The 17,581-nt window shown below is 38.5% G+C and overlaps 1 protein-coding gene across 3 annotated transcripts in view; it reads left to right on the forward strand.

The window, feature by feature from the left end:
* Positions 1-17,581, forward strand: part of TIAM2 (TIAM Rac1 associated GEF 2) — a 297,053-nt gene that overhangs the window by 20,386 nt on the left and 259,086 nt on the right. Inside the window, exon 1 of one of the 3 annotated variants that reach the window (XM_044001911.1) lies at positions 2,158-2,185. The exons of the other annotated variants lie outside the window; for them this stretch is intronic. The gene's annotated coding sequence lies outside the window, so the exon portion shown is untranslated. Of the gene's footprint in view, positions 1-2,157; positions 2,186-17,581 lie in introns of those variants that run through there. 3 annotated transcript variants of the gene reach the window in all.

Here is a 17,581-nt window from a genome sequence, read left to right on the forward strand (position 1 = left end):
GTATCCCTCTGTTAATTTAATGAGTATAGCATTAAAAGTGTAAATTAATTTTGTTGTATTGTAGCATTACTAAATTGGTAGTATTTTATTATATTGGCATGGTCTAGCCATGAACACTGAAATTTCCTCCAGATATTTAGATTGTTCTTTATTTAAGGAGTGCTTTGTAATTTTGTATATAAGTTTTTTATGTGCTTTGGAAAGTTAGGAGCATTCATTCCATCAGTGAACATTTATTAAGTGCCTACTCTGGGCCAGGACTGTGCTAAGTGCTGAAGATAAAAAAAAAAAAAAGAAGCAAATAGTCTCTGCCCTCAAGGAATTTACAATCTAAAGGGGGAAGACAACATACAAACAAATATAACAGGATAAATAGGAAATAATTAGCTGAGGGAAGGCACTGGACTTAAGAGGGGTTGGGCAAAGTCTTCTTGTAGAAGGTGGGATTTTAGTTGGGACTTGAAGGAAGCCAGGAAGGTCAGTAATTGGAGAAGAGAAGGGAGAGTGTTCCAGACATGGGGGATGGTCAGAGAAAGTGCTCAGAGCCAATCAATGGAGTCTTGTTTGTGGAAAAACAGGAGGCTGGTGTCAGTGGATTGAAGAGCACATGTCAGGGAACAAGGTGTAAAAAGATGGAAAGTTAGGAGAGACCTGGGTTATGAAGGACTTATTGAAACAGCATTTTGCGTTTGATCATGGAGGCAATAAGAAGCCACCGGAGTGACATGATCAGACTTCTGTTTTAGGAAAATCACTTTGATGGATGGATGGAGAATAGATTAAAGTGGGGAGAGACTGAGCAAGGTGGGTGGACCCCCCCAACCCCAGTAGATTATTACAATAATCCAGGCATAAGGTGATGAGATTCTGCACTAGAGTGGTGGCAGTGACAGCAGAAAGAAGGGGATGTTTTTGATAGATATTGCAAAGATCAAATCTAAAGGCCTTGGCAACAGATGGAGGGTGAGAGATAGTGAGGAATCCAAAATTACTTCTAGGGCACCTAGGTGATACAGTGAATAGAGTGCCAGGCCTGGTGTTAGGAAGATTCATCCTCCTGAGTTCAAGTCTGGCCTCAGACACTTAATAGCTGTGTAACCCTGGGCAAATCACTTAACCCTGTTTGCCTCAGTTTCCTCATGTATAAAATGAGCTGGAAAGGAAATGGGAAACCACTCCAGTATCTTTGCCAAGAAGACTTCAAATGAGGTCATGATAAGCCAGACACAACTGAAATGACCGAACAACAACAAAAGAAGAGAGTGAGAGGAGAGAAAATGGAGGCATCTCTTGTAGATGGTCTTTTGAGGAATTTGGCTACAAAAGGTAGAAGACATATATATATATATATACACATACATACATACATACATATACATATATATACATACACACACACACACATATATATATAATGACAGCAGGAATGGAAGGATCAAGGATGGGGGTTTAGGACAAGGGAGGCATGGGAATGCTGGTAAGCAGTAAGAAATGAGTCAGTAGAGAGGGAGAGATTGAAAATAAGTGAAAGAATAGAAATGACAGAGGGGGCAATTTGTTGGAGAAGATTGAATGGAATGGGATCATTTGAACAAGTAGAAGGGTTAGCCTTGGTAAGGAGTAAGACCACTTCATCATCATGTGAGATGGGTGAAGGAAGAAAAAGTGGCAGGAGGTACCTGAGTGACAGGAGATGAAGAGGGGAGAAGAGGGAAATCATGGCAAATGGCCTCATTTTTTTTTCTGTAAAATACGAGACAAGGTTCTTATTGACTACAATTTTTCTATGTTCAGCTTATATTAATACAAAAGCATCTTATTCACTCTGCTGGAGTTCCTTACATGTATTATTAGGTACATAATAAATGTTTTTTAAATTAAGAATTATTAATACAAGTTCATTTTTCTCATGCTTTAGGCTTTGTAAAGCACTTCTATCCCAACAGCCCCTGGGATGCTTTCATTACTATTTCTTTCTTTCTCTCTCTCTCTCTCTCTCTCTCTCTCTCTCTCTCTCTCTCTCTCATTTCAGACTTTCACTTTATGAAGATTACTGGCAGCTGATGGACTAAAGAAACCAACCAGAAGGATATATCGCACTAGTCTATCTTTGAGATGATAAGGGCCAGTACCAGGGAGGGCATTGTGCAGTGGAGAGAAGGCATATTGGAGAGGTGAAATGAAGGTAGAAATGATAAAACTTGCCAGCATATTAGAGATGTGGGATAAGTGCCAGGGAGGACTTGAGCATGGCAGCACGTGGCAAGTTAAGGAGACTGGAATGATGGTGATGACTTAGACAGTAAATAGGAAAGTTAAGAAGAGGGGACGGTTTGGGGGTGAAAGTTAATGCATTTTGTTTTGGACACTTTTAGTCTGAGATGTTCAAAAGGTAGTTGGTGATTTGAAATGAGCTCAGGAGAGAGGTTGGGGATACATAGGGTTGGGAATTATCCACATAGATAGAGAAATCACAGTTGAACATAAGGGAGCTGATGAGATCACCAAATGAGATGGTCTGGAGGGAGAAGAGCAAAGGGGCTAAGACATGGGCCTGTGGGACACCCGTGGTTAGCAGGCACATCATGACTTGGAAAAAGATCTGGCAAAGGAGACTGAGAAGGGGGAGTCAAAGAGGTAGGAGGAGAACCAGGAGAAAATAGTTCCACAAAAACCCAGAGAGGAGAGAGTATCCAGGAGAAGGTAGATCAAGAATGATTGAAGGAGGGGCAGCTAGGTGGTGCAGTGGACAAAGCACCAGCCCTGGAGACAGGAGGACCTGAGTTCAAATCCAGCCTCAGACACTTAACACTTACTAGCTGTGTGACCCTGGGCAAGTCACTTAACCCCAATTGCCTCACCAAAAAAAAAAAAAAAAGAATGATCGAAGGGGTGAATGTCAAGCAGGTTGTGGTTGCTCTCTCAAGAGCCTAGTACTTTTCATGAAAAAATTGAGGATGGGGACTGGGGCTTTTTCTTTGGGACAAAGACTTTAGCCAGTTCCAATTTGAACCACATTTTAGCATGGACTGTGTAAAATGACCTTTTCCTTCAGTTATATTGATCTATTTTATTGAGAGGCATGCTTTGACAATGATTTACACCCTAATTAGTATGTGCTTAGACATGTGCTAAGCATAATTTTAGATCCCTTAGGAACACCCTCAGTTTTAATTCCTCATCTGGCTTTCAGAAACTCGTTTAATTTACTGGTTATTTTGATATATAAGCCGAGTCACTAAAACAGTTAACTCTCTGTGGGCAGACAATAACCCTTTGATGGACATGCTAGTAAAAATGGAATTCTTATGTAAACAAATATTTTGAATGTTGCTCTTGTAATGGCATAAAGAATTTGGCAGCATTTTGGATATTTATTTAGGGTTCTAAATGGTGCATGGCTACTGTATCTTTAGAAAATATTAAGAATGAGAGGCTCAACTGTTCCACAAGTGTTGGCTTTTTATTTTGTTTTAAGTTTTATTGTTGACTTTTGTTTCATATCACAGTCATTTCTGTATATATCATTTCTCCTAAAGAAAAAATTAAGAAAAGTGACCTCATCTGAAAGTAGGCAATACTTGATACCTCAAACCCTTTTCATCTCTGAGTCTGACTGATCATTAACATTACATGGTATTCAGAATCACTTTTAGGATTTTAGTGTTCATTTTGTTTTGTGTTGGTTAGAGATAGCTAGGTTGCATGGTGCTTTTCTTTGTATCCCAAGGCCTTAGCACATGGTAGACAATTATTACATGCTTCTGTGTTTTGGAAATTATTGTGGGGTGGTGGGGGGGTGGGGCTTGGCTGGGTTTTCTCAAATATTTGCTACTTATATATTAGTGGCTATTTATATAATAATGGCTATTGTGCCCATTTTGGCAGTAATCATTTATTATTAAAGTATTGAATATTAGTAAAGAATTTACCACAGGGCATTTAATACAAGAAGAAAACCCCCAAGAACCACATTGTCTCTAAGAGAGTTTATGAGCTCTAACAGCCTACCCTCTCCTAAGGCGAGACTGACTGACAGCCTTCCCGAGCCAAAAGTGCAATCCAAGATGGTGTCAGCCAGAAGCTGAGAGCGTTCTTGGCTTTTATCCTCTTTGGACAGAGTTGGCTTACTATATGCTGATCAAAGCTAATTGGCTAGTATCATTCAATTCCATTGGTTGGAATGACTTGAGGGTGGTCCATATTAAAAACGAGCTCTACCTGTGACATTAGGGAGGAGTATCCAAAGACTCTCCCCCAAGGTGCTCAAGGCAAAATCCATTATCTAGGTGTGGTATAATCCCCTCAGTTCACTGAACTAGATGAAAAGAGTTTATCTTCATTTCTCTTGTTTCTGAAAGATATTAGAACTTTCTCAAGGACTGATCTTTCAGAAGTGAGGGGGAGAGAAAACCAACTAAAACTGGGTCCCTGGGTCCCCAAGAAATTCTTATGAATAATTATTTTCTCATACTTGTTGACTTGAGTTGACCTCAGGCAAGCCACTTGACCAGTCTGTTTTTTCCATCTGTAAAATTAGGATACTAATCACACCTACATCATATGGCTACTGGGAGGGTCAAATCAAGTATATATGTATGTGTGTGTATACACACACACACACACACACACGAGTTTATATACATAGATACACACATATATGGGATAGCTAGGTGGCACAGCGGATATAGTACACTGGCCCTGAAGTTGGGAGGACCTGAGTTCAAATCTTAACTCAGACACTTACTAGCTGTGTGACTCTGTCACTTAACTCCAATTGCCTCAAATATCCAGGACCATCTCCAGTCATTTTGATATAGATCTTGCCACTGGACCCGGATGGCTCTAGACGAAAGAGTGAGGTTGGTGACTTAGCACAGCCCTGCCTCACTTCTATCTAGTTCACTGCTAGTCATAACATTGCCCTGATATCATGGCCCTCTTCAGGAAGAAGGACAAACAACAACTACACACACACACACACACACACACACACACACACACACATATGTGTATATGTATTTATGTATATCTCTATGTATGTGATTATGGACTGGATCTGCATCAGGCTGGGTAGTTTAGGTCCCATGAGACAGGTGTCTCATCTCAAAAGTTGACAAAAGGAGGTTTTTTCAATTATAGCACAGAAAGGCTATAACAAAATTTTGCCTTTTTTTTTTTTTGGTGGGGCAATGAGGGTTAAGTGACTTGCCCAGGGTCACACAGCTAGTAAGTGTCAAGTGTCTGAGGTTGGATTTGAACTCAGGTCCTCTTGAATCCATGGCTGGTGCTTTATCCACTGTGCCACCTAGCTGCCCCGACTTTCCCTTTTTAAAATAGGAATACTCAATACATGGAATGTATTATGGGGCATTTTATTAATTATAAAATGGCTCCTCTGTTATTTAGTTGGATATTTATAATAATTCAATTTTGAGCTCAATGGATGGATTTCAAGCTAATATGTATTTAGTCCTTTCTTTAAAATTCTGCCCCCATGCCTTATTAGGATGTGGTGATGAACCTCATTTGTCAAAGGCTATACCAAGGGAATTCAAGTTCCAGCAAATCTTGCCAAATACTTCAAGCATAGACTCAGTGATATTTGTCTTTTGATTGAGAACTAGCTTAGCTAAATTCAAGGAGGATCATCCAAAGATTAGCCACTTAGTGATACTTCTTTTTTTGGGGGGGGGGTCATAGCAGCTCATGAATAAGATATAGTAAAGTGTTACAAGTCATGATGCAAGTTGGTTGGAAGCCAGATGGAATTCACTGAATCATGAAAAAGGAGTCATTTTATTAAATCTTAGCTTAAAAACCAAAATTCAGGGACTTAAAATTGAATGGACCTAAGTGATTATCTAGTCCTTAGGAGTCAGGTTCAAATCAGATCTCACATTCTTTTCTCCTCTAAAGAATCATTCAACTTCCAATCCAAAAGACAATTTTAATTATTCATAGTAATTTATTTTCCAGTCTAGATCTGAATGGGGAGAATTCCTGACTTAGTCTCCGCAGCTTACTATGATGATTAAAATCTAATGTGTGGGATAAAGCACTAGCCTTGGATTCAGGAGGACCTGAGTTCAAATCCAGCCTCAGACACTAGACACTAGCCGTGTGATTCTGGGCAATCACTTAAGCCTCATTGCCCTGCAAAAAAAAAATCTAATGTGTGTGTCCTTACCTGCCCCCCCTCCCCCCCCTCCCCACCCAGTGTGGGGAGGAAACTAGCTAGGAATTACTTATAAATCAGGAGGTTCAGCAACAGTTTAGGCATTTAAGCATTTATTAAAGTATATTAGAGTTAGTAAAGAGAGAGAGAACATGTCTCTGAAAGAGTGGAAAGACCCTATCTCTGATCTACACCTGGAGAGAGAGAAAAACAGCTCCTTCACCTAGCCACCCACACTTCCAAAACAAAAGAGAGAGTCCCACTCAGTTCCCCTGGAAGCCCCCTGTTGAACAGGAAGAGGGGCAGTCCCCACACACAGCTCCAAGCTAATTGGCTGGTTGCATTCAAGTCCATTGATTGACATGACTTAAAGGCAGTCTATGAATAGAGGCAACTTCCGGGATGCCAATCTAACCTTCAAAACCTCAGAAAGATCACCTCATGCTTTCTCGGTTCTCAACATTACCTGTTCTTCACTTTCATTATGACCCACAGTATTTTGATCTCTCTTTTATCTGCTCTCCCCCTTCTGATCTCTTGTTTCCCCAAGTATCCTAGAAACCATGGTCATCCATTTTAGTGTTGCTCTCATTAGCATCTTTGACCTTTCACTAGACCCACCCCATCAAGCCCCATCTCTAGGTAACAACACCCCTTGTTTATTTTGTGCGTGTGCCTCCTTGTCACTCAGCACCATTAGAGAAACAGAACCTCAAAATGGCGCTAATTCAATATATTGTGAATTCATGATATTTAATATTAGCTGGAGTTAGGAAGACCAGAATTCAAATCCTTTCTTAGACATTTAAACAGCTGTGTGACCATGGACAAATCACTTAGCCTCTCAGCCTCGTTTTTCTCATCTGCAAAATGGTTATAATAATAGTACCTACTTCTCAAGGTTGTTTGAGGATCATGTGGAACAACATATGTATAGTGCTTTGCAATCCTTAAAGCAAGATGTTAGCTGTTGTTATGATCATAGTACCTTCTCGTTTACTCCCTACACCATTGCCCACAGTGTCTCTTCCACATTTTTTCCACTTTCAAGATCTCAGTGTTACCAGGATCCTTTTCACTCTCAGCAGATGAGTATCTTGTTTCCTATTTGAATGTGAAGACTGGGGCTATCATTCCTATGTTTATTTAACTTTTCATATCAAAGTTTCTCCATATTTTTACCCATTCATTACCCCCTTCCTTCTTCCTCTTTACCAAGACTAACCCTACTTCATCTTATGGTGTTAATGTATTTCCTCCTGGGCAGTGCTGGGTCCAACATACCTTCTCTCATACCATTTCCTTTCACTTTTACACTACTTGCTAACTTTGCTTACTCTAGGTAAAAAATACCCTTATGCTTCTGGGTTCAAGTGATACGTTTTAAATGTCTTTAGTAAAAAATAACAAAACAAAAACAAAAGAGAGCCCATTAGATAATATCACCAGTCATGCTGCCAAAAAAAAAAAGTAGAGATAAGAGGTGCCTTAGGTAACTTTTAATTTGACTAAATTGTATCTGCTTGCATATTCTCAATAAAAACAGATGTAAGCTTAAAGAACTGCAGTCATTAATGCTCATGGGTAACTGTGTTTTGAAAAACTAATATGTCTTAGAGCATTTTAAAAGCCCTTCACATAAATTAGTTCTGTAGATTGGCAAGTCTTTCTGTATGTGTTTTGGTGAAATTTTTCTTTTCTATTTTCATATAACATTTAATAAATTGGTTTGTGCAACAGACTGTTGCAACAAAAAAAAAACCTGATGTTCTTTTTCATTTCACGCATTTGTCAAACATCCTATGTACTTAGAGTTTTGTCTTTTTTCCCTCCACAAAACTTGTGATTTCACTGGTATAGGTAACTCCTATTAGCAAATCATTCTACTGATAGGAATTGGCATCTACTAGGCAACTTAGAGTCTTGGAGTATTCATTGGGGCCCTGAGATTTTAGGTGATTTGCCAAGTCCCAGATTCAGTATGTGCTGGAGAAAAGACATGAACACCAGTTTTCCTAACTCTGAGGCTGTTTTGTTTTTGTTCTTTTTTTTTTTTTTGCAGGGCAGTGGGGGTTAAGTGACTTGCTCAGGGTCACACAGCTAGTGTCAAGTGTCTGAGGCTGGATTTGAACTCAGGTACTCCTGAATCCAGGGTCGGTGCTTTATCCACTGTACCACCTAGCCGCCCCATTTTCGTTCTTTTTTAAAAAAATCACAATGTCCCATTGTCTCTTGTGGTTTTGAATTATCTTTACTGAATTTATAGAAAATCATTTGCTAAGTTAAAATGTGTTGTTCACCAATTGTTTTTGTTTTGGAAGCATTTGGGGTTAGGTGACTTGGTTGCGAAGGGTCACATAACTAGTAAGCACCTCAGGCTGGATTTGAACTCAGGTCCTCCTGACTCCAGAGCTGGTGCTCTATCTTCTGCACCACCTACCTGCCCCTCCAATTGCTTACTCAAGGTGGTATGGTGGAAGGCATACTAGATTTGCAGTCAGAACCCCTGGGTTCACACCCTGGCTCTTGGACAATTTACTTTGACTTTCTGGGCCTAATTTTTGTTTTATGTAAAATGAGAAGATTTCACTAGATGACCCGTAAGGTCTCTTCTAGCTCTGCATCTATGATTATCAGACCTCCTGTGTAACCAGACTTTTGATAACAAAACTTTCCCAGAGCCACAGTATCATGGAGCAGAATGAAATCCTGGAGGCAATCTACTCTCAATCTCTCAATTTTAGAGAGAGAGATCAAGCAACTAGACGATGATTAGCTTCAAAAGGCCAAGGTCTCCCACTGCATCTGGGGCCATCTCCATTCCTCCTGATGTATATCTTGCCACTGGACTCAGATGGCTTTGGATGACAGAGTCAGGAAATCTAAAAAAAAAAATCACAGTGAGTAATTTTTCCAATTCTGGTTGACATAGGAGACAAACTGAGGTCTATGGACACTTAGCATGGAGTCTGGCCAAGAACACAATAATGAAGAACATTTCAGTACAGAGAGAGGCTGCACATCAGGTCAGGAAGAGATCCAGAATCCTGCATGTAGTGACCTAAAGTTGTGTAGGGTGCAGCAACAGGTGTCATCTGGTAGCTCTATCATTTAATAGGACTGGACAGAATGAAAAGGTGATCCATTTCCTTCTCTGGCTCATTCTACAGATGAGGAACTGAGGCAAGCAGGGTTAAGTGATTTGCCCAGGGTCACACAGGTAGTCAGTGTCTGAGGCCACATTTGAACCCAGGTCCTCCAGGGCTGATGCTCACCCACTGTGCCACCTAGCTCCTCTGGATACTTTCAGGTACCTTGCTGAAATCTATGTATATCTTTCCCACCACATTCCTCCTATCTGACTGTCAGAAACCTACCTAACTGAGCCATACACTAACTCTGTTTTTTAAAAAGGAATGAGGGTAGCCTGGCATGACTTGTTTTTGAGGGACTCTTCCTTTCTTGTCACCTCTTGTCACCATCACCAGTCCTCAGTACTGGTTAGCTATGTTTTTGCTTCCTGCTGAGCAATCACTTTTGTGATTAAAATGGAGAACTCTGCCTGATAATAATATCTGCTCTATTAGATTTGTCTTACACATTTATGAAATAATGTATTATTTTAGTTCCAAGAAGAGTTTGAAACAATAAACATGCCTGTTACAATAAAGATAGCAAGAACTAATAACATACCACTCAAGTGTGGGAAGCTTTAGGAATGAAATAGAAATTTAAAAAAATGTCCAGTTTGCTGAGGTCATTATCAACATTGATGCAAAAAGCTTACATTAAGCAACTGATTAAGCAGGTGGTCTTTCTGTTGTATAGAACTTGATATGTAAGGATGGAAGCATTTCTCAGTAGTACGACAAATACATGTGCACCTCCTTCTCAGAAGGCTGTCTTGTACCATCCCTAACATGTAAAACCAACAGGAGGCTAACAAAGATATTTTTCACCTTATATGGAAAATTGCCTTCAGGTATCTTGAGGAGCAATGCTGTGCTTGTTGCTGCCAGATTCCTTAAAGCTAGAAAAAAATAAGATTTACTGGTTAGGTACAAAGACGTATGAATGTATTTGTCATTTAAATATAGGGTTCAAGTCAGTAATTCTTAGGCAGAGCAATGGATTTTGTTGTTGTTTGTTTGTTTTTCAGTAAAAAAAAAATACCATGTTGAGTTACTATGTATTTATTTGGCTTGGTTACTCGGCTATTGATTTGTATGGAAGTGCATTTCTTCATATGTCCATTCTAAACTTCTTTCTTTCTCCATCTCCTATTTCAAAGAAGAGTTTTTTTGATTTGTTTGTTTTCTAATTGGGGCATTGGGAGAGGAGGAAGAGGACCTTTTTTCTGACAAAAGCAATTATTTCTAAATTCTAATGCTATTTTTCTTCATTCAAGATAAATCAAAATTTATATATTTCTTTTGGATCTTTAGTGAAATAATACTTGAGTTTGTAGTTGAATAGGAAGATAAAATGGTCAAGGAAGTAATCTGATACATAGATGCTGACTAGACATTGTACATGTGTTTCTTTTTTTTGTGTGTGTGTGGGGGCAATGACTTGCCCAGGGTCACACAGCCAATAAGTGTCAAGTATCTGAGGCTGGATTTGAACTCAGGTCCTCCTGAATCCGGGGCCAGTGTTTTGTCCACTACGCCACCTAGCTGCCCCATGCATGTGTTTCTTGAACAAAAGTCTCGGCTTGAAACAGAAGCTAAGAAGTGTGGCATCATGGAACTGCGGAGGGATTTTATGTGTAGGTTTATTGTTATGTATAGTCATGAAGATCAGGTTCTATATATGCCAAAATAATCATAATAGCATTTTTTATTGTATCAAAAGAACTGGATGTAAAGTAGGTACCTATTGATTGGGGAATGACTAAACAAATTGTAGTTCATCAATGGGATGGGATGTTACTGTACTGTAAGAAATGACAGATGTGAAGAATTTGAGAAGCATGGGGTGACTTAAACAAACTGATGCAGGGTGAGGAATACAGAACCAGAAAAACAATATACATAGTGATTATAACAGTGTAAAGAGAAAGTAGTAAACAAACAAACAAAGTGACCATTGTATAATTATAATGATCAAGAAGCTGGGTCATAAGAAGACTTGAGATCATGTACCTTGCTCCCTTCATCACAGAGACTATGGGTGTGGTGTAATTCATAAGCTATTCATACTAGGTTGATGCATTAATGAATTTTGCTGAATTGTGTTTTTCCTTCTTTTAAGAGCTTATTATGAAAGATGGCTTGCTGGGTAGACAGTGGGAAAGGTATGCAAAAATGAATGTGATGTAAAAACAAAAGACAAAACAATTAAAAAAAAAGACAACAATAAAGCGGCAGCAATGAAAACCTGTTGGGATAGTGTGTTAAAAACAGAAAGACAGTGTTTCCATCCTTAGCTATCACTTTGCTCATCCAGGATATATAATTCTTACTGTCCTCTCAGGGCTTCATGGGTGGGGACCAGTGCATCTGGATTACAGCTGCAGCCGACTGAATGTGTATACTCTGTGTGGCTTTTGTAGCCTGATATGTTGGGTGGCATTTTGGCCTGCAGCCAGATTTTTGTTCCTTTGTGGCTGAATTATCTAAGTGGCTAGAGCAAAGATGAAGAATCATGTGAAGTTGAATTAAGGAGAGCTTGAACTCTGCAATATAGTCTTTATCTCAGGGTGAGAGTCCTCTTGTATGTGCATACACGAAGACACTGGAGATTCAGTTATTCTTCAAGGCAAAAAGTATTAGTTTGAATTTTAAGTCCAGCATACTAATCAGTAGGTTTAAAAGTATTGATTGAGACCTTAAGTTGCTTTACCCCTGAACTACTTAATGAAACTCACATTCTTTTGTTCTGTACTATATACATTGACTTCTATCTCTTATAAAAATAAGTAGAGAGTAAAAAGTAAATGCCATATTTGCTCTATGAGGATGAAAATATCTTTTAGTTAAGATTTGTGTAAGAAACCCAAAACTATATGAAAGTCAATAGGAATAAAATAACATGTGTAGATACTTTAAAAAACCCATTGAAGAGTTTACAGGAAAGTGGTTTTCTAGAAATATGTTCTCTCTGTGTGTGTATGTGTGTGTGTTGTGTAAAGGTTGTCTTTTTAATATCCATTTTTTTCTTTTGTTGGAAGGTAGTGAAGTTACTGTCTTTTCACCATCTTGAATAATTCATGGTTCATGGGAGATGAGCTAAATTCTAAACTGCCTTTATATTTAGGTCTTCAGGGTTGGGATCTTGTGGATTTGCTATTATAAGTAGAGTCAAGCCTATATATAGAAACCCTCTCAAATTAGTTGTGGTTTAAATCTGTGTCTATGTAAAAAAAAGAAAGCAATTACTGTGTTTTGAAAATCTAGCTATATAAAGTAAAGGATTCAAGAAAGCCAAGTCGGGATTTCAGTTTACTGAGCAAATGTCCATAGCTTCTTCCTGTGGATGAAGACCTGGGAATTCAACTGTTTTCAATTAGAATGGTGGAGACCTTTGAGATTATCCAGTTCAATTTACTCATTTGGAAGATAACAACCTGGGGCCCAGGGGGAGGATAAATGATTTGCTGATGGTTACACAGCTAGTACATTGCTTGTCTTCATTTTAGTTATGCTAGAGAACAACTGGGGTCTCCCCCCCCATATAATAGTAGTTTTCATTTATCATGACTTTTATTGTTGAAGCTAGTTTATGAGGTCTTGTTAATTTGACAACTATGTTTGGTGCCTGTGTTTAAGCAGAATATATATTTGGAAAATAATCTGTTCCGCTTTTCCCATCTCCCCTCACTTTGGTCTCTTTAAAAAAATTAGTAGTTTCTTAAAGGGGCCTGAATGTTTTGCTAATGAGCTACCAAATGGGTCTGCCTGGTTGGATGTGAATTATATCTTGCCATGCTGAGGACGTAGAACATCAGGGAGTAGTATATACATTCCATAGTAATCCCTTCACAGAATAGAATAGGCTTCCTTTAGCTTTTCTGCTCAGAGTGGCCCTCTGGTCTCTGCTGGAGCTCTGATAATGATAGACTGAATTTCTGGACTGGAACACACAACATTAAATAGATGAATATTACCCTTTCTTGTCATAAGTGCTGCCTGCTTTGTCTAGATGCCCCTGCAAAAGAGAAAGCCTGCTTCTTGCACATATTTCTTCATACCATAAAGCACTAATATTTTTTAGGTATACATCATCGTATTCTTTACTCTTCATCCAACAGAAATTACGGTGGCATAATTTTTGTGATAATGTTCTTCTCCATGTTCCAAAGCAGCTAGGTGGTATAGTGAATGAACCAGTGTTCAAATTCTGCCACCAATGCTTATTAACTGTAAGACCTTAGGCAGGTCACTTAACTTTTTTTTTTCAATCTCCGTTCCCATGTCTATGCTAAGTGCTATGGATATAAATAGAAACAGTGAGATAGTATCTAATCTCAAACAGCTCATACCAACTGGGGGAGGCAACACATAAAAGAAAGTTCATCTTTGGGGCAGATAGAAAGGCCTATAAGTCCTAATGTTACTAAGGTGAGGCCAATGGCAAAACCTAGGGGGCCCTTGGGTTACTTCAGCAGGTCAAATAACAATTCCAGGAGTCTGCAGGGCAGATGGTAAGGCCAGGAAGAGGCAAAATGAGAAAAAGAAGCTATAAATCAGACTCATGGCTCCATATATCTATACACAGATGCTTAGAGAATGTATGATTCAGCAAGGTGGACTAGAGATACTGATGCAAGGGGACAAATGGGAGCTCAGTAGGAATCACTGAGGTTTGATGAAGTGTGGGCCCTGTGACTAGAAAATGGTACTGGGAATGTCTATCTGTTGGTAAAGGTGCAGAATAAGTAACAGTGTAAGCATTTTAAAAATATACATAAAAACATGCACACATGCATTCACACATATGTGTATATGTGTATGTGTGTGTGTGTGTGAGAAAGAGAGAGAGATTAAGATTGAGTCATTCGGTCATGTCTGACTCTTTCTAACTCCATTTGAGGTTTTCTTGGCAGGAGACACTGGAGTGGTTTGCCATTTCCTTTTCCAGCTGAGACAAACAGGGTTAAGTGACTTTTCCAGGGTCATATAACTACTAAGTGTCTAAGGCTAGATTTGAACTCAGGTCTTTCAAACTCCCGGTCCAGCACTGTATCCACTGTGCCACCTAGCTGATATATTCATTCATGTGAGCCCATGTGTGTATGCATGTGTATATATACATGTGTATGTATGTATGTATGTGTGTATACACACACGTACTCCAGCTTGCTTTCTCTGCTTTGATTCCTGTATTTCCTCATGAGTATTTCTTAATATACACACATATATAGGTATACACACATATGATAATATTATATATCAGTATATTGCTATTATACAATTACTTTTTAATAATATATTTCCACATAAGTATTTTTATATTTACATATATGTAAAGAAGAAATACTTATGAGGAAATATTATTTCTTCATAATATATGTACATTATATTAAAAATAAATATTCTTGAGGAGATACAGGAATCAATGGGGAGGAAGCATTCTGGAGTACATGAATGAAAAGATATATGGAAGTAATAGTATCATGAGAATATACTATAGACTATTTGTGCAGAAGAAAGGAAATAGATCAGTTTGCTAAAGAGATCAGTAGCCTTGGATAGAGGCATGATATAATAGTAGTGGGAGACATCAATTATCCATCTGGAATATCTTCTGGAACACTCTCTTTGTTAAAAACAGGAAACAGCTCTTAGTTTTTTTTAATGATAATTTCATCCCTCATTTTACAGGCAGGGAAACTCAGGTAAGTAAGGTTACGGTGATTTCTCCAAGGTTATATAGTAGCAATCATCAGAAGTGGGATCTGAATCCAAGTCCTTAGACTCTAGGCCCATTGAAATTTCCAGTGTACCATGCTGTTGATTTTTTTGTTATATAAAGTTTATGTTATTCATCCAGGATAAGCCAGTATAATTATAGATTCCCACCCCAGCTCTCTCCTCTTTCCCTGCCCCCTCAAGACCCCACTCCTTACAAAGTATTTTTATTATGAAGATGTAAGTTTAACCAGATCATTTGTTTTGTACATTTGAATTGATCTTGCAATTAGTATATGATATTTGTGGCCTTGGGGAAATCATTAACTACTCTAGATTCTAGTATCACATTAGTAAAATAAGGAAATTTAACACAATGACCAAAGTCCCTACCAGCTCAAAAATCCTACAGATCTTTGAAACTCAGAACAGAATTTTAGCAGTTCAGTTTTTCTTGGTTCTTTTAATGATGTTTCCTGCTGCATTGTATTAACTTTTACCCATCAGCCACATTTATCATAGCATTCTATTTAATCAATTATCACAATGCAATTTTAAAGGTTTTTGATATTTTAGAACCTTTTCAGTATTTTAGTAGTCTGTATTCCAAGTCTCAAATGTGAAGATTTGGTCTTGGAACTATACAGACATAATAACTAGTTGCAAATTAAGTTAACAAAGTAAAAGATGTTATTGGCATTGTCAATCTTCTGGTCTTAAAAGCCAAAAGCATATGGACTATTGGATGAGGTTCCATAAATTACAAATTAGTCATTTTCCACAAATTGGAATGAATCTTGAATTGTCAGTTTGAAAAATCCAGCCAACATAACATATTTTTCCGCTCGTTAGCAATTCATCTTAAGTCTTTTCAATGACCTTGATAATTCATCAAGTTTTTAGAAAATGATGGTGTTATTCTATTGGAGAAATCTTTCTGTTTGACTCTTAGCCTTATCATTTAAAATACAAAACCGCCATGTAATACAGAATAGGTTATATCAAGAGAGATTCCCAATGTTGCATGCAGAAGGACAAGAAAAGAGAATACAGAATCATAAAATCCTAGAGTTGGATCAACCTTTGGAACTCATCTAATTAAGTTCTTCCTCCTCTATTTTGAACATCTCTCTGTATTAGGAAATTATTCCTTATTCTTCTATTTAAACAACAATCTCAGATTTCGTTATCTGGAGCCAAATAGAATATACGTAATGCCTCTTCTATATAACAACTCATCCAATTTTGAAGAAAGCAATAAAAAATCTTTTATTCAGCTAGAATAATAGAATTATAGAGCTTGTAGGGATGAAGAAGGGATAGCAATTTGCAGACCTCAAACTATATTATAAAGCAGCAGTCATCAAAGTCATTTGATATTGGGTAAAAAAAAAAAATAGAGAAATAGATCACTGGCAAAGACTGACAAGGAAGAACCAGAAATAATTAAACTCAGTCCATTGTTTATTAGCCAGTAAGTCAACAAGCATTTATTAAGTGCCTACTTGTGCCAGGTATTTTAAGTGCTGCGGAAACAAAGAAAGGCAGAAAGTGGTCCCTGCTCTCAGGGACCTCACATTCTGCAAAGAACTAGTTGAAAACACAATATATTTGGAGATAATCTCAGTGGGAAGGTACTGAGATTAAGGGGGATCTGGAAGGGATTCTCATGGAAGGTAGGACTTTATTGGAGGTTTGAAAGAAGCCAGGAGGCAGAGATGAAGAAGCCTGGGGGACAGACAGTAAAATTGCCCAGTCGGGAGATGGATTGTTGTGTGGGAGAACATCTGGTGTCACTGAATCACAGATTAATTGGGAAGTAGAAAGGTGTAAAAAGACAGGTGAGGTAGAAGAAAGATGGATTGTGAAGAGCTTTACAAATCCAGCAGAGGATTTTATGTTTGACTGTAGAGGTAATTGGGAGCCACTGGAGATGATTGAATAAGGGAGTGACATGGTCAGACTTGAGCTTGAGGAAGATCAGTTTGACATGAGCAGAAGCTGAACTAGAGATTTATGGCATGGAGACTAACCAGTGAACTACTGAGATAGTCCAGGCAACCCTGAGGCCTGCAACAAGAAGGAAGGAGAGAAGGAAGAAAGGAAACAAGCCTTTACTATGTATCTACTATGTGCTGGGCACTGTGCTAAATGCTTTACAAATATTTCATTTGATCCTCCCAACAACTAGGAAGGAGGTGCTATTGTTATTCTCTTTTCCCCCAGTGTATGTGATTTGTCTGGGGTCATGCAACTAGTTTTGTCTAAGTGGGAATTTGACTCCAGGATCAACCCTGTATCCACGGTGTCACTTAGCTGCAGGGTAGTTGCAGTGTCAGAGAAGTGAAGCGGGAGGGTGCATTTATGAGAGTTATCATCATGGTAGAAATGATGGGAATTGAAAACTGATTTAATATGGGAGAATGAGACAAAGTGAAGCAATAAGGATGACACCTCATTTGCAAGCCTAGATGACAGGGAGGATGGTTGTCTCCTCCATTAATAGGGAAGTAGGAAAATGGGAAGGCTCAAGGATCAAGGATAATGAATT

The sequence above is a fragment of the Dromiciops gliroides genome, chromosome 4 (genome assembly GCF_019393635.1).
Source record: "Dromiciops gliroides isolate mDroGli1 chromosome 4, mDroGli1.pri, whole genome shotgun sequence".
NCBI lineage: Eukaryota > Metazoa > Chordata > Mammalia > Microbiotheria > Microbiotheriidae > Dromiciops > Dromiciops gliroides.